General features: G+C 41.9%; 1 pseudogene; it reads right to left on the bottom strand.

The window, feature by feature from the left end:
* Nucleotides 1-4,678: 4,678 nt before the first annotated feature.
* Nucleotides 4,679-23,442, bottom strand: part of LOC141197627 (uncharacterized) — a 188,091-nt pseudogene continuing 169,327 nt past the window's right edge.

The raw sequence follows: 23,442 nt of genomic DNA, 5'->3' as shown, positions 1-23,442 counted from the left end.
CTACTGGTATCCCAGACACAGGGATCCAACCTCTGCCTTCCAGGCTAATGGAGTCCCAGACACAGGGACCAGGCATCTTGCCTTCCAAGGCTACTGGTATCCCAGACACAGGGATCCCTCCTCTGCCTTCCAGGCTAATGGTGTCCCAGTTACAGGGACCAGGCTTCTTGCCTCACCAGGCCTCCCTCTCTCTCTACTAATTAAAAAAACCCACCAGGATTTATATATCCTTTTGTACACACAGGACCTGTGATTATGTCACAGTCATTTGATCAGTCACCTGAGGGGGGAGGTAAAATGGTTAGCCAGAACACACCCCCTGGACATTTTAGCAATGCAACAAGCCGCTGAATTACACCTTATAACTTAACAAAAAAAAAAATTTGGGTTCAAAACTTGTGCTGATGTAAAATAGACATGTGGGAAATGTTATTTATTAACTATTTTGTGTGACATAAATCTCTGATTTAAGGGCATGAAAATTAAAATTTCGCCAAATTTCAGATTTTTTCACAAAGTAACGCAAGTCACATCGAAGAAATTTTAACACTATCATGAAGTGCAATATGTCACAAAAAAATAATCTCAGAATCAGTGAGATCCGTTGATGCGTTCCAAAGTAATTACCTCATAAAGTGACAGTGGTCAGAATTGTAAAAATTGGCCTGGTCATTAACGTGCAAATCACGTTAGGGGGTAAAGGAGTTAACACAACAAAAATAAAAATTGAACGAAGCAAGTAATATATATCAAACCAAAGGAAAGTATCTACGTATCAGACAATTGTCTAGTACCAATAGGATGGTGATATATCTATGCTAGGATATGAATGGCAGACCATTTGGGAATAATCAGAAACCCAAAGCAGAAACACCAAACACTAGTTTGGTCAAAAACCTTTATTTCACAAGCAATTGGTTACATGGTGGCACTGCAGAAGCGGGTGCCCACACTACATAAAATACAGTGATTGTATAATACACAAACCGTTATATGTACAGTAGGTGATATCCAGAAGTCTACTGATCCTATTCTGAACATTATTGGAGAGTTTGGTGAATGGTCAGGACTGTCCATTAATCGGGATAAGTCGGTTATTCTACCATTTGAGGATATCCCTGATTCAAGCATATTAGAACATACACAAATACAAATGGTTGAGAAATTCTAATACCAAGTATAAGTATAACAAAAAGATCTCCGGATTACATTGCACTGAATATACAGTACAGACCAAAAGTTTGGACACACCTTCTCATTTAAAAATTTTTCTGTATTTTCATGACTATGAAAATTGTACATTCACACTGAAGGCATCAAAACTATGAATTAACACATGTGGAATTATATACTTAATAAAAAAAGTGTGAACAACTTAAAATATGTCTTATATTCTAGGTTCTTCAAAGTAGCCACCTTTTGCTGTGATGACTGCTTTGTACACTCTTGGCATTCTCTTGATGAGCTTCAAGAGGTAGTCACCGGAAATGGCCTTCCAACAATCTTGAAGGAGTTCCCAGAGATGCTTAGCACTTGTTGGCCCTTTTGCCTTCACTCTGCGGTCCAACTCACCCCAAACCATCTCGATTGGGTTCAGGTCTGGTGACTGTGGAGGCCAGGTCATCTGGCGTAGCACCCCATCACTCTCCTTCTTTGTCAAATAGCCCTTACACAGCCTGGAGGTGTGTTTGGGGTCATTGTCCTGTTGAAAAATAAATGATGGTCCAACTAAACGCAAACCGGATGGAATACCATGCTGCTGCAAGATGCTGTGGTAGCCATGCTGGTTCAGTATGCCTTCAATTTGAATAAATCCCCAACAGCAAAGCACCCCCACACCATTACACCTCCTCCTCCATGCTTCACGGTGGGAACCAGGCATGTAGAGTCCATCCGTCCACCTTTTCTGCGTCGCACAAAGACACGGTGGTTGTGAACCAAAGATCTCAAATTTGGACTCATCAGACCAAAGCACAGATTTGCACTGGTCTAATGTCCATTCCTTGTGTTCTTTAGCCCAAACAAGTCTCTTCTGCTTGTTGCCTGTCCTTAGCAGTGGTTTCCAAGCAGCTATTTTACCATGAAGGCCTGCTGCAGAAAGTCTCCTCTTAACAGTTGTTGAAGAGATGGGTCTGCTGCTAGAACTCTGTGTGGCATTGACCTGGTCTCTAATCTGAGCTGCTGTTGACCTGCGATTTCTGAGACTGGTGACTCGGATAAACTTATCCTCAGAAGCAGAGGTGACTCGTGGTCTTCCTTTTCTGGGGCGGTCCTCATGTGAGCCAGTTTCTTTGTAGCGCTTGATGGTTTTTGCAACTGCACTTTGGGACACTTTCAAAGTTTTCCCAATTTTTCGCACTGACTGACCTTCATTTCTTAAAGTAATGATGGCCACTCGTTTTTCTTTACTTAGCTGCTTTTTTCTTGCCATAATACAAATTCTAACAGTCTATTCAGTAGGACTATCAGCTGTGTATCCACCTGACTTCTGCACAACACAACTGATGGTCCCAACCCCATTTATAAGGCAAGAAATCCCACTTATTAAACCTGAAAGGACACACCTGTGAAGTGAAAACCATTTCCAGTGACTACCTCTTGAAGCTCATCAAGAGAATGCCAAGAGTGTGCAAAGCAGTCATCAAAGCAAAAGGTGGCTACTTTGAAGAACCTAGAATATAAGACATATTTTCAGTTGTTTTACACTTTTTTGTTAAGTATATAATTCCACATGTGTTAATTCATAGTTTTGATGCATTCAGTTTGAATGTACAATTTTCATAGTCATGAAAATACAGAAAAATCTTTAAATGAGAAGGTGTGTCCAAACTTTTGGTCTGTACTGTATATCTTCTTCTGGAAAAGTATAAAAAGAAAATCGATGCGTGGTGGAGATTACCATTATCAGCTGTAGGAAGAGGGAACTTATTAAAAATTATATTGATGCCCCAACTCTTATACATTCTGCATAATGCCCCTATTTGGATCCATAATTCCCATTTTCAAAAAATTCATAGCAAGTTTCATTCTCTTATATGGAAAAAGAAATCGGCTAGGATAAAATGTGAATAACTACAAAGTGACAAGGAATCTGGTGTTTTGGCGATTTTTAATGCACTAATATATAGTGGGGAGAAAAAGTATTTAGTCAGCCACCAATTGTGCAAGTTTTCTCACTTAAAAAGATGAGAGAGGCCTGTAATTGACATCATAGGTCGACCTCAACTATGAGAGACAAAATGAGAAAACAAATCCTGAAAATCACATCGTCTGATTTGGAAAGAATTGTTTTTCAAATTTTGGTGGAAGATAAGTATTTGGTCAATTACAAACAAACAAGATTTCTGGCTCTCACAGACCTGTAACTTCTTTAAGAGGCTCCTCTGTCCTCCGCTCATTACCTGTTGTACTGGCACCTGTTTGAACTTGTTATCAGTATTAAAAACATCTGTCCGCAACCTCAAACAGTCACACTCCAAACTCCACTATGGTGAAGACCAAAGAGCTGTCGAAGGACACCAGAAACAAAATTGTAGCCCTGCACCAGGCTGGGAAGACTGAATCTTCAATAGGCAAGCAGCTTGATGTGAAGAAATCAACTATGGGAGCAATAATTAGAAAATGGAAGACATACAAGACCACTGATAATCTCCCTCGATCTGGGGCTCCACACAAGATTTCACCCCGTTGGGTCAAAATGATCTCAAGAAAGGTGAGCAAAAATCCCAGAACCACACAGGGGGAACCTAGTGAATGACCTTCAGAGAGCTGGGACCAACGTTACACAGGCTACCATCAGTAACACACTACGCCACCAGGGACTCAGATCCTGCAGTGCCAGACGTGTCCTTCTGCGTAAGCTATTACATGTCCGGGCCCATCTGAAGTTTGCTAAAGAGCATTTGGATGATCCAGAAGAGTTTTGGGAGAATGTCATATGGTCAGATAAAACCAAAGTAGAACTGTTTGGTAGAAACACAACTCGGCGTGTTTGGAGGAGAAAGAATGCGGAGTTGCATTCAAAGAACACCATACCTACTGTGAAGCATGGGGGTGGCAACATCATGCTTTGGGGCTGTGTCTCTGCCAAGGGACCAGGATGACTGATCCGTGTATATGAAAGAATGAATGGGGCCATGTATCGTGAGATTTTGAGTGCAAATCTCCTTCCATCAGCAAGGGCATTGAAGATGAAACGTGGCTGGGTCTTTCAGCATGACAATGATCCCAAGCTCACCGCCAGGGCAACAAAGGAGTGGCTTCGTAAGAAGCATTTCAAGGTCCTGGAGTGGCCTAGCCAGTCTTCAGATCTAAACCCTATAGAAAACCTTTGGAGGGAGTTGAAAGTCTGTATTGCCCAGCGACAGCCCCAAAACATCACTGTTCTACAGGAGATCTGCATGGAGGAATGGGCCAACATACCAACAACAGTGTGTGCCAACCTTGTGAAGACTTACAGAAAATGTTTGACCTCTGGCATTGCCAACAAAGGATATATAACAAAGTATTGAGATGAACTTTTGTAATTGACCAAATACTTATTTTCCACCAAAATTTGAAAAAAAATTCTTTCCAAATCAGACAATGTGATTTTCAGGATTTGTTTTCTCATTTTGTCTCTCATAGTTGAGGTCTACCTATGATGTCAATTACAGGCCGACCTCATCTTTTTAAGTGGGAGAACTTACATAATTGGTGGCTGACTAAAGAATTTCTTGCCCCACAGTATTATATGGCAGCGCAATTGCAACATTTGGGTGGGTGGCAAAGCGCTGCAAACCCAAATAGTATTAAGGGGTTAATTACCTCAGGACACCGTGGAATATTCCTATTCATATAGTGGAACTGAATGACCTCGCACACAAGAAATCACTATACCCTACACTTGCTCTACTCTACAAGGTCTGGGATAGGGGTAAAGATATAATGGAAATAGGAGACTGCAATGAATCTACACCTATATGGTTTAATAATAAATATGCAGAGGTCTATAAATTAGAGGGATTCCGGAGTTGAGTGGATAAAGGAATATATACAATATAACACATATATATGATATAAAACATATTGTCTGAAGGAATACTTAAGTCCTTTGATCAATTAAAGGGGGGATTTGCGATGACAAATAAACAATTGTATAAATATCTATAGTTTCGGCATTCATTTAATGCACAATCAAGATGGACGCCCTTTTGGGTAGAAAATAATACTTTTGTTAAGTTGGTATTAGAGAAGGGAAATCCTAAGGGTCGTATTTCTGATATTTACTGAGTCCTTCTTGATAATTATTTAAAAATATTTCCTTCTCCAGCTAGACAAAAATGGATGGAGATATAGGTCCAATTTCTGAGGATCAATGGGGAGCGGTATTAGAACTGGTACCCCAATTATCTTTACATGAGGCGCAGAGATTTTCCCAGATCATATTAATACATAGGAAATATAAGACGTCTAGATTCCTATGTAACATAGGATACCGGACTGCTGCTGAATGTCCAGGATGTAAAATGGATGCTGCGGGCCTTTTACATCCGCTATGGGAATGCCGGGAGTTAGGTAAATACTGGAAAGGAGTTCTGTCTATTATAAAGAGGGTATATAAAATAGATATTCAACCAGACCCCAAAAAATGCCTATTAGGTATATTAGAGGATGATATGGAATTTAACCCAATGTCAATAGGGATTTCACATATTTTATTTCAAGCTAGGAGACATATTGCATCCAAATGGATTAACCCCTCGCCTCCAGAAATTAGTGAACGCAAAAATAGGATAAATAATATTATCAGATTAGAAAAAGGGGTATATAAAAAACAAAACTCAATGAATACATATGAGAAAATATGGGGCTTATGGTTGGAAACACCTGGAATGCCATCAAGGGGGATATTGTAGGAGAGACAATGACTTATGGGGGAAGGGGGGTATTGGCGAGGTCTAATGTTTCATTGTAATGTGTATTGGAATTCTCTAACATGTGGTATGGGTAATATAGCACACCTATATGTGTATAGGATTATAATGTTTATTACAATATTATGGTTATATAAGAGATTTCAAGAATGTAGAATGTTAATTGTTAGATATAGTAACTGCAAGTTATCAGGCGGTAATGGGCAAGCTGAAAGGATATACAGGAGAGATGCATGTATGTCATCCCTATGGTATGTTATTTTATTATTGTATGTACTGGTTTATTGTTTTGCAAAAAAAAACTAATGAAAAAATCTCAATAAAAATGTCTTGGATTAAAAAAAAAAGAATAGGAAAAAGGCTTCTCCCCTGTGTGGGTTCTCTTGTGTCTCTTAAGAATCATTTTACAATTAAAACATTTCCCACATTCTCAACATGAAAAAGGCTTCTCCCCTGTGTGAGTTCTCTGGTGGCTATTAAGATGCGCTTTCTGGTTAAAACATTTCCCACATTCTGAACATGAAAAAGGCTTCTCCCCTGTGTGAGTTCTCTGGTGATTAATCAAATCTGACTTCTGGTTAAAACATTTCCCACATTCTGAACATGAAAAAGGTTTCTCCCCTGTGTGAGTTCTCTTGTGATTATCAAGAATAATTTTATGATTAAAACATTTTCCACATTCTGAACATGAAAAAGGCTTCTCCCCTGTGTGAGTTCTCTGGTGCTTAATCAAATCTGATTTCTGGTTAAAACATTTCCCACATTCTGAACATGAGAAAGGTTTCTCCCCTGTGTGAGTTCTCTTGTGGTTATCAAGAATCATTTTACGATTAAAACATTTTCCACATTCTGAACATGAAAAAGGCTTCTCCCCTGTGTGAGTTCTCTGGTGATTAACCAAAGCTGATTTATGGTTAAAACATTTCCCACATTCTGAACAGGAAAAGGGCTTCTCCCCTGTGTGAGTTCTCTTGTGGCCATCAAGAATAATTTTACGATCAAAATATTTTCCACATTCTGAACATGAAAAACGCTTCTCCCCTGTGTGAGTTCTCTGGTGCTTAACAAAATCTGATTTCTGGTTAAAACATTTCTCACATTCTGAACATGAAAAAGGCTTCTCCCCAGTGTGGGTTCTCTGGTGGTTAATCAAATCTGATTTCTGGCTACAACATTTCCCACATTCTGAACATGAAAAAGGCTTCTCCCCTGTGTGGGTTCTCTGGTGATTAATCAAAACCGATTGATTGTTAAAACATTTCCCACATTCTGAACAAGAAAAAGGCTTCTCCCCTGTGTGGGTTCTCTGGTGGTTAACCAAAACTGATTTATGGCTAAAACATTTCCCACATTCTGAACATGAAAAAGGCTTCTCTCCTGTGTGGGTTCTCAGGTGTACAACAATATCTGATTTCTGGTTAAAACATTTCTCACATTCTGAACATGAAAAAGGCTTCTCCCCTGTGTGGGTTCTCTGGTGGTTAATCAAATCTGATTTCTGGTTACAACATTTCCCACATTCTGAACATGAAAAAGGCTTCTCCCCTGTGTGGGTTCTCTTGTGGTTAACCAAAACTGATTTATGGCTAAAACATTTCCCACATTCTGAACAAGAAAAAGGCTTCTCCCCTGTGTGGGCTATCTGGTGGTTAACCAAAACTGATTTATGTCTAAAACATTTCCCACATTCTGAACATGAAAAAGGCTTCTCCCCTGTGTGGGTTCTCAGGTGTATAACAACAGCTGATTTCTGGTTAAAACATTTCCCACATTCTGAACATGAAAAAGGTTTTTCCCCTGTGTGGGTTCTCTGGTGCTTCACAAAATCTGATTTCTGGTTAAAACATTTCCCACATTCTGAACATGAAAAAGGCTTCTTCCCTGTGTGAGTTCTCTGGTGCTTCACAAAATCTGATTTCTGGTTAAAACATCTCCCACATTTGGAACAAAAAAATCTCTTGTCCACTGTGTGAATTTTTTGATGTTTAAGAATAGACTTTTTGAGGGTAAAACTATTTTCATTTTCTGAAAGTGAAAATGACTTCTTTCCTTTATGAGCAGTTTGTTTTTTAATGCTTATTTTTTTATTTTGACTTTCCTTAGTAGTCAGTAATGAATCAGAAGACAGGACCTGTTTCAAAGGATCAGATGACAGATCTTTGCTGTGAATGGATGATGGTATATCTGGAGTAATCATATTCACTTCAATTGTATCCTGTGGGATCTCAAGATCATCCGATTTAAAAATCTCCTGTCCCTCTGATCTCCTGGTACAGTCATCTGCCAAGAAAAAAAAACAATTATTAACTTTGAATAAAATATCCTTCAATTTATATTTTTGAACATTTCTTCTTAAAATGTCTGTAGAAATGACAAGTTATTGACAGAATGACAGTTCACAGTCTAATTAAAAACCTCAAAGAATAAACCAGTGGAGCGTAGTGTTCAACTGTTTATTCATTCAGCCTCCAAAATATGGAATAAGAAGCCATCAAAAAATGTTATGTACGTGAAAATTATACCAATAAAAGCTTCTACTCATCAATAAACCGATCCAGCAATATCCGCTCTGCCAAAATCAAATCTCCCCTCCGCTACTGAGCCTTGCGCCCAAACCACATTTATCATCCATGTATTTGGCATTACTATAGTGAGAACAACCCACTTAATTTATGGTGTGTGTCTCCTGGAGCACAATCTGGGCACTATGTGTTGGGTAATGAAATTATATATTTGTAATTTTCACTCTCCATCATCCACTGCGTGCTAATTTCCGGAAAGTGCCTGTGGAGTCAAAATAGTCACTACTCCTATAGATTATATCACTGAGGGTTATAATTTCCAAAATGGAGTCACTTTATGGGGATTTCTACTGCTCTGGTTTTCTGCAATTTGGTCACATTAGGGCTTCTGCAAATGGTGGGTCCCATCTCCTCTGGGATCTGCTCCTGCAACGTCTGCTTCTCTCACCAGGAGCCGCCTTATTCATCCTGCAGGTGGCGCTGGTGATGGAGGAGACGTCAGAATCAGAAGCTCTGGGCGGCGCAGGCTCTGTCCAGTCACTAAGATTAGGGTGCCTGGGACCAGTAGCACCATCCAGTCTGCCAGTATGGGTGTGTGTGCTGTCCAGCTGGAGTAATCTGCTCCCTGCTTCAGCCATTTGGAAAGCACCGCACCCTACTAAAGCTGGAAGCATATTGCCGGAAGCTGCCAGATACAGCCTTGTTCTCCTCTGGTTCAGTCCTCTGTGCTCAGCTCCCGGCTTGTGTATTTGTTTCCTGTTGTGACCCCGGCTCATTTACTGACTGATCCCACCACAATAAAGCTATCATACAGAATGAACCTGTAAAAAAAAGACAGAATAAAAGATATGTTACATCCCAAACAACAACATATGTAAGAGGGGAGAGCTCCAACACTAAATCGGAGTTGCACTCATTTATGGTGGACCATTGGAGCTACTATAAGTCCTGAGCAGAAGAGTAGAGAAAGTATTAGCGCCCCCATTTCAGGAGAGATTGAGCAGTAATCTGAATTCCTTAGGACTGAAAACATAATGTAATTTATGACGTGGAGTGAATCCATGAAACCAGGGCTGGAGCCACCACATCTCCTGCAGGCGTGAATAAATGTATATTACACCCATCAGCCACGCACGGCTTAGAGATATATCATGGCACAGGTGTAATGTTTTCTGTATAGTTTATCACAATCCTGTTTGAAGTTAGTTAGTTTTAAAAGATATTGAAAAGTCAGCATAAAGGGAAACTCTGTTGTTATTGTACAGAAATTCCCACTTGGCCTCACTGCACATTTAATGTTGTCGATCATAAAAGTTAAGTTTGGCCAGAAAGACTGGACCTGGTCTTGTAGGGACCATATGAGCACATTCAGCAGCACAGAAGGGAGAGAAGGTAGATTCATCCAATAAGATATCAGGGTTCTAGGAAGCCAACACCATCATTACCCTCCGCTTTCTCTTCAACTGATTTTCTCACTTGTCAGCACATTCTAAGTACGCTGTCATTTGGCTTTGTAGTTTACAGATCTGGGCAGGTAAAGGTCAGTGTCTTCTAATCCCAGGGGGTAGGTGGATCCTCAAGTTTGTAAGTCCTACAGAAAAGGTCTTTCACAATTACAAAAAGTAATGTGAACATTTTTTGATGGAGGAAAATGTTGTGGTCTAGAGGTAAAATAGTGATCACACAATTGTGACACAACAGCACTACACCACTGATAAAGCAGCCACAGCCGGTACTTGAGAAGAATCTGTGGCTTCTTTGCATTTAGTGGTTACTACTCACCTGGGTAGTCATATGTAGGAATCTCCTCCTTACACCGATCATCATCCCTCACATATGCCTCTGTAGTATTAATATGGGTCAGATCTTCACCCTGAAACAAATATTGTAAAAGTCACAGACAGATGGAGAAGTCACATCTATGATCAGCTCTAATCCTGCCATCTCCACCGTTCTCATTACACAAGTATAAAACATATAATACTGGTGGATAAAACAAGACTGAATACAAGACCTTCACAGCCGTCTACACATCACAGGGGAGAGCTCATGACACCTTATCTCCATCTACCTGATGATCCTGAGGAACATTGGGATCTTCTTGTTTACAGTCCTGTGGAAGAAGAGGACGGTGACATCTCTCTGGTGTTGACATCTTACTGGATAGATCTGGAGGAAACACATACAGGGACTGAATTCATTCTTTACATACAGATAATTATAGGCCGTGTGTATTTAGTCCTGTCTATTACCTGGTGATGTGAGGGGCTGGGGAACCTCCATCATGACGAACTTGTACAGATCTTTGTGTCCTTCTAAATACTCCCACTCCTCCATGGAGAAATAGACAGCGACATCCTGACACCTGATAGGAACCTGACACATACAATGATACCGTCATCCCCCCGATCCCTTCATAGCGTTACTGTATAATGTCCCAGCATTCCCAGCAGTGTCACCTCTCCAGTCAGCAGCTCAATCATCTTGTAGGTGAGTTCTAGGATCTTCTGGTCATTGATGTCCTCATGTATCAGGGGGTGAGGTGGAGGCTCTGTGATTGGGCTCAGGGGTCTTCCCCATCCCTCAGACACAGGGTCCTGACAGCGCTCACTAGAGGTCTTCTTCACTACTGTGTAATCCTGGTTATGGAGAGACACATTAATAAATCTCACTCCAGATATTTCCAGAGTCCTCACCTCTCCAGTTCTGTCCATCTGTTATTCCCATATATAAGAATGATGTAATGTGACGTCATCAGAATCTCTCACCTCTCCAGTAAGCCGGAAGAGGATCTCTAGGGTGACGTGTAATATCCTCTCCACCATCTTCCTTCTGTCTCTATCCATTCTTCTATAGGAAAATTATATAGATAAATTATTAGTATCTCATATTGTGTGAATTTGAGTGAATTGAAGATGAGTTGGTGTAAAATATATAAAATTCTGTGTAATAAAAATTAACAGCATTGTGATGCCGGTATGAAGCAATAATGTGGTAGAGCACTTCATACATCTTCAGGTCAGACAGAGATACCTATGTGCTATCAGTTGGGATTACGGAAGTTATAAAATAATTCAGGTAATTTAACAATATAAAGAAACAGCAGTCTTTGTACAGCCAATAAAATATGTTAATGGTTTATTTGTTTATATCTCACCACTCCAAGATAAGTTCTTCTAACTCCACCACCTTCTCTACACTGTGTGCACAATTATTAGATAATTTGTATTTTTGATGATTACTTTTATTATTTCACATCTCCAGTGCTGTCGGTCAATCCAAAGGGTAATAAACCTGAAACCTGAATATTTAACAAAGTAAACGTGAGGTGTTGTCTTAGCAGAATATCTCTGTCCAGAATTATTATGCAACTATATGAAAAATGAAAATTTTCCATCTTAATTATTTATTTTCATCTGTTATAGAATACATTTCTGACATTTAATAAATATATATCAGTGACCAATATAGCCACCATTCTTCTCAACACCAGTGATAAGCCATCCATCCATGGAGTCCATTCATTTCTTACTCTGTTGACGTTCATCTTTGTGGGCAGCACCAACCATAGTCCCAGACACTGATCAGAGAGGGGACTGTTCTCCTTCACCATAAATCTCGAGTTTAAGAAAAGCTCGAAAGTTCTCAGTAAGGTCTAGGTCCAGTGAGGAAAAAGTCATGTCATTAGTCTTTCATCTTTAAAATATTTCCGGGCACTGAGCAATGAAGACTTCAATGCTGTGATTGAGCATTGTCCCGCAGAACAATCCTGTTTTTTTAAAGATGTAGATTTTTTCTGTACCTCTGCTTAACCCCTTTACAACACAAGGTGGTTTGCACATTAATGACCAGGCCAATTTTTACAATTCTGACCACTGTCACTTTATGAGGTAATTACTCTGGAACGCTTCAACAGATCCCACTGATTCTGAGACTGTTTTTTTGTGACATATTGAACTTCAGGATTGTGGTAAAATTTCTTCGATATCACTTGCGTTTATTTGTGAAAAAAATGGAAATTTGGCGAAAATTTAGCAATTTTCAAAATTTGAATTTTTATGCCCTTAAATCAGAGAGATATGTCACACAAAATAGTTAATAAATAACATTTCCCACATGTCTACTTTACATCAGCACAATTTTGGAACCAAAATTTTTTTTGTTATGGAGCTATAAGGGTTAAAAGTTGACCAGCGATTTCTCATTTTTCCAACAAAATGTACAAAACCATTTTTCTAGGGACCACATCACATTTGAAGTCACTTTGAGAGGTCTTTATGACAGAAAATACCCAAAAGTGACACCATTCTAAAACTGCACCCCTCAAGGTACTCAAAACCACATTCAACAACTTTATTAACCCTTCAGGTGCTTCACAGGAATTTTTTGAATGTGGAAGAAAAAAATGAACATTTAACTTTTTTTTACAAAAAAGTTACTTTAGACCAAATTTTTTTTATTTTCGCAGGGGTAACAGGAAAAAATGGACCCCAAAATTTGTTGTGCAATTTCCCCTGGGCACGCACTTACCCCATATGTGGGGAAAAACCACTGTTTGGGCGCACGGCAGGGCTCGGAAGGGAGGACCGCCATTTGAATTTTCGATTGTAAAATTTGCTTGAATAATTAGCGGACGCCATGTTGCGTTTGGAGAGCCCCTGATGTGCCTAAACAGTGGAAACCCCCCATAAGTGACCCCATTTTGGAAACTATACCCCCCCCTGGGAACTTATCTAGATGGGTGGTGAGCATTTTGAACCCCCAGGTGCTTCACAAATTAATCCGTAAAAAAAAGTGTTTTTTTTCCCACTTTTTCATTCTTACGAATCAATTTGTGAAGCACCTGGGGGTTCCAAGTGCTCACTATGCATCTAGATAGGTGCCTTGCGGGGTCTAGTTTCCAAAATGGGGTCATTTGTGGGGGAGCTCCAATGTTTAGGCACACAGGGGCTCTCCAAACGTGACATGGTGTCCGCTAACAAATTGAAACCATGTCATATTTGTAGAGCCCCTGTGTGTCTAAACAGGCAAGGCAGGCAATCTCCGCAACGTTTTTTTGGCCGCGAAGCATATGGGGCGGAGACTCGAGCATGTCACTGAAATACCCACGATACTCAATGCATACCAGAGCACCCAATGCAAACTCAAGTAGCGAGCACTTGCACTCAACACTAGTCGCCATATCGCCATCTTTTTTTCTTACTTTTGAAAGAGCACAACCCTAAACCTAGCACAACCCTAACCCGAGAGTTTATTTTTTACGCCGTTCCTCTTGTGGTATAAGTGATTAGATGACTTTATTCTTCGGGTGGTGCGAATACAGTTATACCAGAATCATATGGGGTTTTTATGATTGACAGCTGTCACACACTAAAAGACGCATTTTTTGTAAAATCTAGTTTTTGCATCGCCATATTTTGAGAGCTATAATTTTTCCATATTTTGGCCGACAGAGTCATGTGATGGCTTGTTTTTTGCGGGATGACTTGACGTTTTTATTGGTGCCATTTTCAGGCACGTGACATTTTTTGATCGCTTTCTATTCCGATTTTTGGGAGGCAGAATAAACAAAAACCAACAATTCATGAATTGTTTTTTTGTTTTTTTTAAATTCTGTTCCGCGTGTGGTAAAATTGATAAGGTAGCTTTATTCTTCGGGTCAGTACGTTTACAGCGGTACCACATTTATATCGTTTTTCTATGTTTTGGCGCTTTTATACAATAAAAGCTATTTTATAGAAAAAAATATTATTTTGCATTGCTTTATTCTGAGAGCTATAACTTTTAGATTTTTTGGATGATGGAGCCGTATGGCAGCTTGTTTTTTGCGGGACAAGATGACGTTTTCAGCGGTACCATTTTTATTTATATTCGTCTTTTTGATCGCATGTTATTCCATTTTTTGTTTGGTGGTATGATGATAAAGCATTGTTTTTTGCTTTGTTTTTTATTTATTTATTTTACCGTGTTCAATGAAGGGGTTAACTAGTGGGACAGTTTTATAGGTCACGTCGTTCCGGACGCGGCGATACCAAATATGTGTACTTTTATTGTTTGTTTGCTTTTTTTTCATAATAATATTTATTGATGGGTACATTATATTTTTATTTTTGGTGGATTATTTTTTTTTAAAATATTTTTACAATTTTTTTAAAAATTTTTTTTCCACTTTCTGAGAGTTTTTACACTTTTTTACTTTGTTCCACTATGGGACTTTCACTTATTTTATTCTGATCGCCTCCTCAGCATAGGGATGGAGCACCATCCCTGTGCCATGCAGGCAGTCAGCGCTGCACAGTGAGAACATTGTGTGGTCGTGCACTGCGCAAGACCAAACAATGTTCCTGCTGCCTGGTGACCCGGATGTTATGATGACATCGGGTCGTCATGGCAACACCCGGGAAGCTCCATCAGACAGCGCTGGAGGCCGGAAGAGGAGTTGAGTATACCGATCACCTCCCCTTGCCACCGCAATGTTGCGATCGACTTCGATCGCAGCATTGCGGGGGTTAATGTGCTGGGAGCGGTGCGGGACCGCTCCCTGCACATAACCATAACAATTCATAGGACACGATAGTGCATATGCCCCAAATGGGGTTTATCGTAAATAATATTCATCAATGATATATATATCCATGGAAGGACTAATTGAATCCCATCGTTAAATTTTAATAAGAAGACCAAAGAAAACAACGAAAGAGGGACTACCAAAGATTTATCTTTAGAAATTCATATAAAGTTTATTATTAAAAAATTAATTATTATAAATATAAGGCACAAAAAAGGGGGAAAAAAGGGGGAAAAAGTGAACTTGAGAACAGTGGTAGCATAAAAAAGCTTCTCACAAACACAGTCATTACCCCAAAGGACCCCACATATACCAACTATTACAATCATATGACTCAGGCTTAAAAAGAATACACCAAACTGTTGTTGTCATAGCAACAGTGGTTAATAATCAAAGTCAATAAATATATATATGCATGGTAGTTAAGTAAATCACCTCTATAATATATAAAGAGTAAAATGAGAGGGAATTACTCATCAACTCCCTTCAATGAGCAATCCCTGTAGTAAATGCTAGTGAGTACAGATAAGTATTGATTGCTAATACATACCAGGGATTTCAAGTCACGGAGTTCTATCCAGGAAGCTTGAGACAGGGGGACCCGTGGGGAGAGCACACAAGTGCAGTGAGATGCCCCGACGTGCGTTTCACACTCCCTTCTTCAGGGGGCATGAAGATAAATGGAGCGACAGGTTTATATAGGCGCCAGCCGGCGCTCCATGCCGGAAATAGTGCTGCCATCACCTTGGAGACAGGCAACGCTGTACGGCACTCGCGTGGAGCCGGATGTGACGCATGCGTCACCACGGAGACCAAGACGCCGGCCAGCCTCCGCGTCACATGACCCCCGGCAAGCAATGCATTGCCAAGCGTCATTATAGATACAGAGAGCCGGCGGGCACCCAGGGCACCGCGACGGGCATGCGTAGTTGGCTACAATGTTACCTTCTATATTGTGCATATAAACTTCAAGGCATGACTGTGAGAGGTGAATAAAAACACCCATAGTGAACGTGGACATGGAAAAAGAAAAGAGAGGAAAAGAAAAAAAGGGGGGGGGAAGGAAGGAGGGGTGGAAAGGAAGGAGAGAAAGGAAAACGAGGAGAAGGGAAGAAAAGTGTGAGGCGGACATCATAAGGTATGTTAATGAGGGAAACAATGTCATAGGGATCCTGGCATAGAACAATTGATCATATTCAAAGGGTAAAAAATAAATAAACAATGGTGTAAAACGGGAAACATCCAAGAGGAGGTCCCAAGATTATTAATTAATACCCGCACAGCTTATTTGACCCCAAACTATTGTTAATTAGTCACATATCATTATACCCCCAACATAGCATATCATGCAGGCCAATCCTCCATACAATCGGGTATAAAATTCAATGAAAAAGCAAGAGATGTCCATATCCGATTATTCCTTTTCAAAATTCGCAGTGGTATTTGGTCTTTGGTCATCCAAGAAGAAATCCTCTCACATATCCATAAGAAAGTGTCCACAGTGACAAAGGGGAGAAGAATACCCCAAAAGCACAACATGAATCTATAAAAATTTAATAAAAAACAAAAGTAAATCACATGATAAAAACATACACAAAACATCTAAAACTAAAGTGTAATCCACTGAATCCCATAATTATATTCCTGGGTAACCATGAGCGAATGCCTTATAGACGCACTCGCGCATAGACACCCGGTTATCCGATGACCGGTCAGAGAAAGGGGGAATAACTGATGCTTTCATTCAATCCGTTTGGATATAAGGTATTCAGAGTCCAGATCCATCTGGACACTATCTGGGCCAATCTAAGACCCAGTTTTCCACCCCGTATACCTGGTATAATGCAGTCTATACCTCTTACCTTAAATAGGGAGGCATCACAATTGTGGTAGGTCTTAAAATGGCGTGGAATTGTCTTCACGGTGGATGTGTCCATGTGGTCGACTGCGGCAAAAATGGCCAACACATGTTCCCGGACCCTTACCTTAAATTGGCGGGTGGTCATGCCCACATAGATAAAACCACATGGGCATGTCGCAAAATAGATCACATATTTGGTAGTACACGTGATGAATTTATTAATCCTATATACCTTAGATCCATCTACTTTAGAAAATGTATCACTCCGTTCCACGTTAGGGCATGCTACACATCGACGACACGGTACACACCCACTCCTCCTGGGTTGTCCATCCAAAAAAGTGGTAATACCTGCCGCATTCTCATAGTGTGAATGTACCAAATGATCTCGAAGGTTCCTCGAAAGTCTAATAGAAATAGACGGTCTATCCGAGATAAAGCGTGATATTATTGAGTCAGCTTTAAGGATGTGCCAAGAACGGGCCAAAATATTCCTCAAACGAGGAAATTGGCAATTAAAGTTGGTAACAAAACGTACTTGTTCCTTCTTATTTCTATTAGCCTGGCTCCCATAGACCAAATCATGTCTTGAGGAGGACTTTGCCCTTCTATATGCCCGCTTAATCATTCGCCGGCTATATCCTCTCGCATAGAATCTCTCCTTTAATTCCACAGCCTGTCTCTCAAATTCCGTGTCCGTGGAGCAGATCCTCCGAATATGGAGGAACTGCCCCACAGGTACCGCCTGGATCATGTGCCGAGGATGAGAAGATTTAGCATGCAAAAGCATGTTTGTTGACGTTGGTTTACGGAACACAGAGGTTTGTAGGCAATTAGATGTATCCCTTCTCAGGGAGACATCCAAAAACTCCACTCGATAGGGATCAAATTGATATGTTAAGTGGATATTATAGTTATTACAATTTAATTCATTCATAAAATTTTCAAGAGAAGTGGGTGAGCCCTGCCAGATTATAAGGACGTCATCGATGTAGTGCGTCCAAAAAAGGACACAATCTGACAGGCAGAGGTCCCTTTCCCACAGCCCCAGGAACAGATTAGCATAAGCGGACACAAAGGCCGCGCCCATGGCTGTCCCTTGGAGCTGCAGAAAATAGGACCCCTTGAAAATGAAAAAAATATGGTTCAAGGTGAACTCCAACAGCTCAAGAATCAGGCTCCTCAGAGGTATAGGTAATGATGACGTATCAAGAAAGAATTTGACTGCGGAGAGACCATCAGAGTGCCTTATATTTGTGTATAGTGACTCAACATCTGCAGTCACCAGAATGGCATCCTCCTCAACATAGAGACCACCTACCTTCCTCAAAAGGTCCCCAGTATCCTTGAGGAAGGAGGGCAGACATTCAACCAGAGGTTGCAGATGTGAGTCAATCCACTTGTTGACATGTTCAATCCACTTGTGACAATCAGCTGACACCCGGCGGCGATCGCGCCCGCACAGCCTGTGTGCGCGCAGGATCGCGATGACGTACTAATACTGGTCAGGCTCTTAAAGCCCAGGGCACAGACGCGTATTAATACGTCATGGGCTGTAAAGGGGTTAAAGAAAGTGTCTTCTAAAAACTGGCAGAAGGTTTGGGAGTTGATTTTGCATCTATCTTCAATTTGAAAAGGTCCAACTAGCTCATGTGTAATAATACCAGCGTATAGCAGTCCCCACCTCCACCTCGCTAACGTCGGAGTCGAAATCGAGGTCTGTGCACATTACTGATCCAGCCACGGGCCCATCCATCTGGTCCGTCAAGAATCACTCTCATCAGTCCATAAAACCTTTGAAAAATCTGTCTTTAAATATTTCTTGGACAAGTCTTTTGTTGTATCTTGTTCAGTGGTGGTCGGTATTCAGCCTCAGCCTGGTCTCTGAGCACGGAACACTTTGTACTTCTGGCCTCCAGGAAGGCTGTAGTTCTGGAATAGGACAGCACAAGAGGATAATATCTTCCTGGATGCTTCACATTTGAGTCTTCTGAAATCTTTTGCAGTTAATGCTATTCTTTTTTTTCTTTTGTGATCATATACACTTTTGAAGGTTCTGTGATCACACCCAATATCTGAACAATTTAAGGAGTGCTGCATCCCTCTGTAAGACTTAACCATTTTTGAGTTTTAAGGCTGTGTGCCCACGTAGCGTTTTTCAAGCGTTTATGCTGCGGAATTTCCGCAGCATAAACGCTTGTGAAACGCTAGGTAATCCGCACCCCATGGTCCCCAAGGGGATTCCGCATGTTCTATGCACATGCTGCGGATTTTTCCGCAGCGTTTATGCTGCGTACAAAAATCCGCAGCATGTCAATTAATTTTGCGGAAGTGCAGCGGAACTCCCGCCATTGACTTGCATTGAGACGCACAGAAACCGCGACTGTACATTTTTACAAGCGGCTTCTATGCGTCTCTATGTGCGGATGGTACCCAGTTCTGGAGGAGAGGAGACTCTCATCCAGACCTGGGTACCATTGTACCTGTAAAAAAAGAATAAAATAACAAATAAAGTTTATACTCACCTGTCCGGCGTCTTCTCTCTGAATGCCGGCATCGTTTGAGGACCTGCGGTGACGTCACAGTCATGTGACCGCAGGCCCTTCACCGCTCTGTCTCGCGATATGCCGGCAGCCGGGAACCAGACAGGAACGAGCGCTGCAGCCACGCCGGGGCCTCGGGGGTGAGTATAGCTTTATTTGTTTTAATTTTTACGGTTCACACTGTATAAATCCATGCTGTTTGCATGGATTTATACAGTGTGACCTAGTTGTCAAGCACTTTCCAAGTGATGCTATCGCCTGGAAAGTGCTTGTCAATCTGCATGCGGAAACGCATGTGAACCCGCATGTGGATCCGCATGTATTCTGCAGGAAAAACGCATGCACAATCTGCATGCGTTTTTTTCTGCCAGGGAGATGCAGAAATGCTGCAGAAATTTTCTGCTTCATTTCTGCATCGTGGGCACATAGCCTTATAGTCAGTAAAAACTGGTTTTGGCCCATTTTGCCAGAGAAAAACAAGCTGCCTAATAATTGTACCCCCCTGATAAAGGGTTTCAATATCCATAGGCCACACACCCCTCATTACAAAATACACATCAGCTGATCTACTTCATCCACTAAACATTTAAGTTTATACAGCTTGTATTTGGAAAATCTACATAAAAATGATGATATGGTCAGAATATTCACTAGCCTAATAATTGCGCACACAGTGTATGCTTCAAAGTGATCAAGAAACCTATTTTTTATTCTCACCTGCTACAAGCTATGGGTGCAATGTTCAGGAATCATCCTTCAATCCATAGAACGTGGATTCCACATCTCACCCCTGACAAAGCCAAAAAGTGAAAATAGTTGGGTAATAATCTGAAGCTTGTCTCCATTGTGATTATGATATGTTATAAGCAAGTTTAAATCTCTCAGTTCTTTCAATGTGTATTAGGGGTGCACTGTTTTTTTTATGGTAATACAAAAAGAAACACTGGCATGGTTGCACCTAGCAGGGTGCAGTGTATGCTCAGGTGTTACAAAAAATAAATGATTACAACCATATCCTGTAGAATACAGCAAAAGAGGAGAAGAACCCTATTAGTGGTGTGGGGCACTAAAACTATGGGGGTAACAAAGATGAGGAACATTACTGTATATGTGTCACCCTGGCCTGGATGCCACAAAATGTATTAAAGCTGTGTCTGAGAGCAAGGGGGAGGTTCTCTAGTCAGGGGAACATTAGTATGCAATGCCTCCTGTCTCAGGCCAGTAGGGGGAGCTGGCTGCCCCTATAAAAGCTGGTACTGGGGGCAGGGTTAGAGAGAACTGGATGGCCTGTCTCAGCACTGAGACGTGTCCCAGAGTGGAGCAGGGACAGAAAGTTGATTGCACCTAAGAGGAAGTGTGGCAGGAGGAGAGCCACAAGCCAGAGACAAGAGGCGAAGAGAGCCTGTCTTGGCAGAAACGGACTTAGTTTACCAGACTTTGGTGTCTGAGGCTGGAAGGATTCCACATCCCCCAGCAGAGAACCAGTCCGCAAGGGACTGTATATTCCTTGGCCTAAGAAGCCTGGAGGCCCTGCCACAACCGAAGGGACCAGTAAAGCCGTACAAGGCTGGGAGCAGAAAGGAACCCACGTCGCAGGCCATACAGGCGAGAATACACGGAAAGCTCAGAAACGTGGGCTGTTACTCTATAAGGAGGAGATAGCCAGAAGGAGCGCAGAAAGCACGGTAGGCCTACACCCTCACCCTGACCAGGGCCAATTTCCCCGTTGCTCTCAGACATCCAGGTCCCCTCCTAGCCGGGACTGTTTGTGGGTCAGTTTACCTGTTCTAGTAAAGACCCTGGACTGCAACCTGTTGTCTGTATGCTCCTTGCTCCTCCAGCGCTACCAGCACTGGGACTCTCACTACCATCACTCCCACCATCCACAAAACTGCCCTGGGGCCGCACTCTTCCCGTGGGGAGTCACACTACCCTAGCTGCACACCTCATCAGCCCCAGCGGTCTGCATGCAGCGGCGGTTCCTAATAACCGCAATCCACGGGTGGCGTAGTCAGACATAAACATCAGCACATAACGGACTACCACTGGCCTGACCACCCTGAGCCACGGAACCGGGTTGCCACTACTACTCCCACCGTTTCCCTATTGCCCGGATCCGGGTGCCCCACGGCCCAGGGGGCGAGTCATATATGGCAATGGGGGGGGGGGGGCTAATACTTTATAGGACACTATAGATGGTTATAGCACTATGTGGAAGTGGGGAAAAATAGGCAGGACACCTAAGGAGAGTAATGGAAAAAAAAAATATATATATATATTTATTTATTGTGAGGGGTCAGCTTTACGGTAGGCGCTGGTTCACACAGGGATGCAGTCCGTAGGTTCAAACAAACTGGTGGTTTATTAAATGTCCATAAACCAGGCAGGAGACAAAAATATCACAGCCTCTTTCAGGTTCCGAAAAGGTATAACAGAACAAAACATAAAATAGCAGTTCCATATAGAGCACGGCCTCAGCCGTTTAAATGCAGATGCTTTTCTCTGCCTCCAGCAGACTCTGAGCAGCACATGCAAGGTCTGCTCACCTTGCACAGCAAACAGCACACTGAGACAGGCGCACCTGTCTTAAATCAGGCCTTCCAAGACCTGGACTGGAGGTAAGTGAGCAGCTGATCCCCCCCCAGCTCTTTCAGCTGCTCATAAAACCCAGCCCTTTAATCCGGGCCCATTAACTCCCTCTCAGCACTATGTGTGCTGGAGCCTGCTTCTCCGGGTCCTACATCACCGAAGCTTGGTACCTCGGGGACACATACCTCCCCTCATCCACAACGTGTCCAGCTGCAACCTTACCTACCCCCCCACTTCCTCTGCCCATATATTATATATATATATACACACACACACACACACACACACACATATATATATGCAGTACAGACCAAAAGTTTGGACACACCTTCTCATTTAAAGACTTTTCTGTATTTTCATGACTATGAAAATTGTACATTCACACTGAAGGCATCAAAACTATGAATTAACACATGTGGAATTATATACTTAACAAAAAAGTGTGAAACAACTGAAAATATGTCTTATATTCTAGGTTCTTCAAAGTAGCCGCCTTTTGCTTTGATGATTGCTTTGCACACTCTTGGCATTCTCTTGATGAGCTTCAAGAGGTAGTCACTGGAAAAGGTCTTCCAACAATCTTGAAGGAGTTCCCAAAGATGCTTAGCACTTGTTGGCCCCACTCTGCGGTCCAGCTCACCCCAAACCATCTCGATTGGGTTTAGGTCTGGTGACTGTGGAGGCCAGGTCATCTGGCGTAGCACCCCATCACTCTCCTTCTTGGTCAAATAGCCCTTACACAGCCTGGAGGTGTGTTTGGGGTCATTGTCCTGTTGAAAAATAAATGATGGTCCAACTAAACGCAAACCGGATGGAATAGCATGCTGCTGCAAGATGCTGTGGTAGCCATGCTGGTTCAGTATGCCTTCAATTTTGAATAAATCCCCAACAGTGTCACCAGCAAAGCACCCCCACACTATCACACCTCCTCATCCATGCTTCACGGTGGGAACCAGGCATGTAGAGTCCATCCGTTCACATTTTCTGCTTCGCACAAAGACACGGTGATGAGTCCAAATTTGAGATCTTTGGTTCCAACCACCGTGTCTTTGTGCGACGCAGAAGAGGTGAACAGATGGACTCTACATGCCTGGTTCCCACAGTGGAGCATGGAGGAAGAAGTGTGATGGTGTGGGGGTGCTTTGCTGGTGACACTGTTGGGGATTTATTCAAAATTGAAGGCATACTGAACCAGCATGGCTACCACAGCATCTTGCAGCGGCATGCTATTCCATCCGGTTTGCGTTTAGTTGGACCATCATTTATTTTTCAACAGGACAATGACCTCAAACACACCTCCAGGCTGTGTAAGGGCTATTTGACCAAGAAGGAGAGTGATGGGGTGCTACGCCAGATGACCTGGCCTCCAGAGTCACCAGACCTGAACCCAATCGAGATGGTTTGGGGTGAGCTGGACCGCAGAGTGAAGGCAAAAGGGCCAACA

This window comes from Phyllobates terribilis, unplaced genomic scaffold, assembly GCF_046119375.1.
Source record: "Phyllobates terribilis strain yellow unplaced genomic scaffold, ASM4611937v1 Scaffold_85__1_contigs__length_6476398, whole genome shotgun sequence".
NCBI lineage: Eukaryota > Metazoa > Chordata > Amphibia > Anura > Dendrobatidae > Phyllobates > Phyllobates terribilis.
Note: the sequence above shows the minus strand (reverse complement) of the source record. Positions and strands in the feature narration are given on the sequence as shown.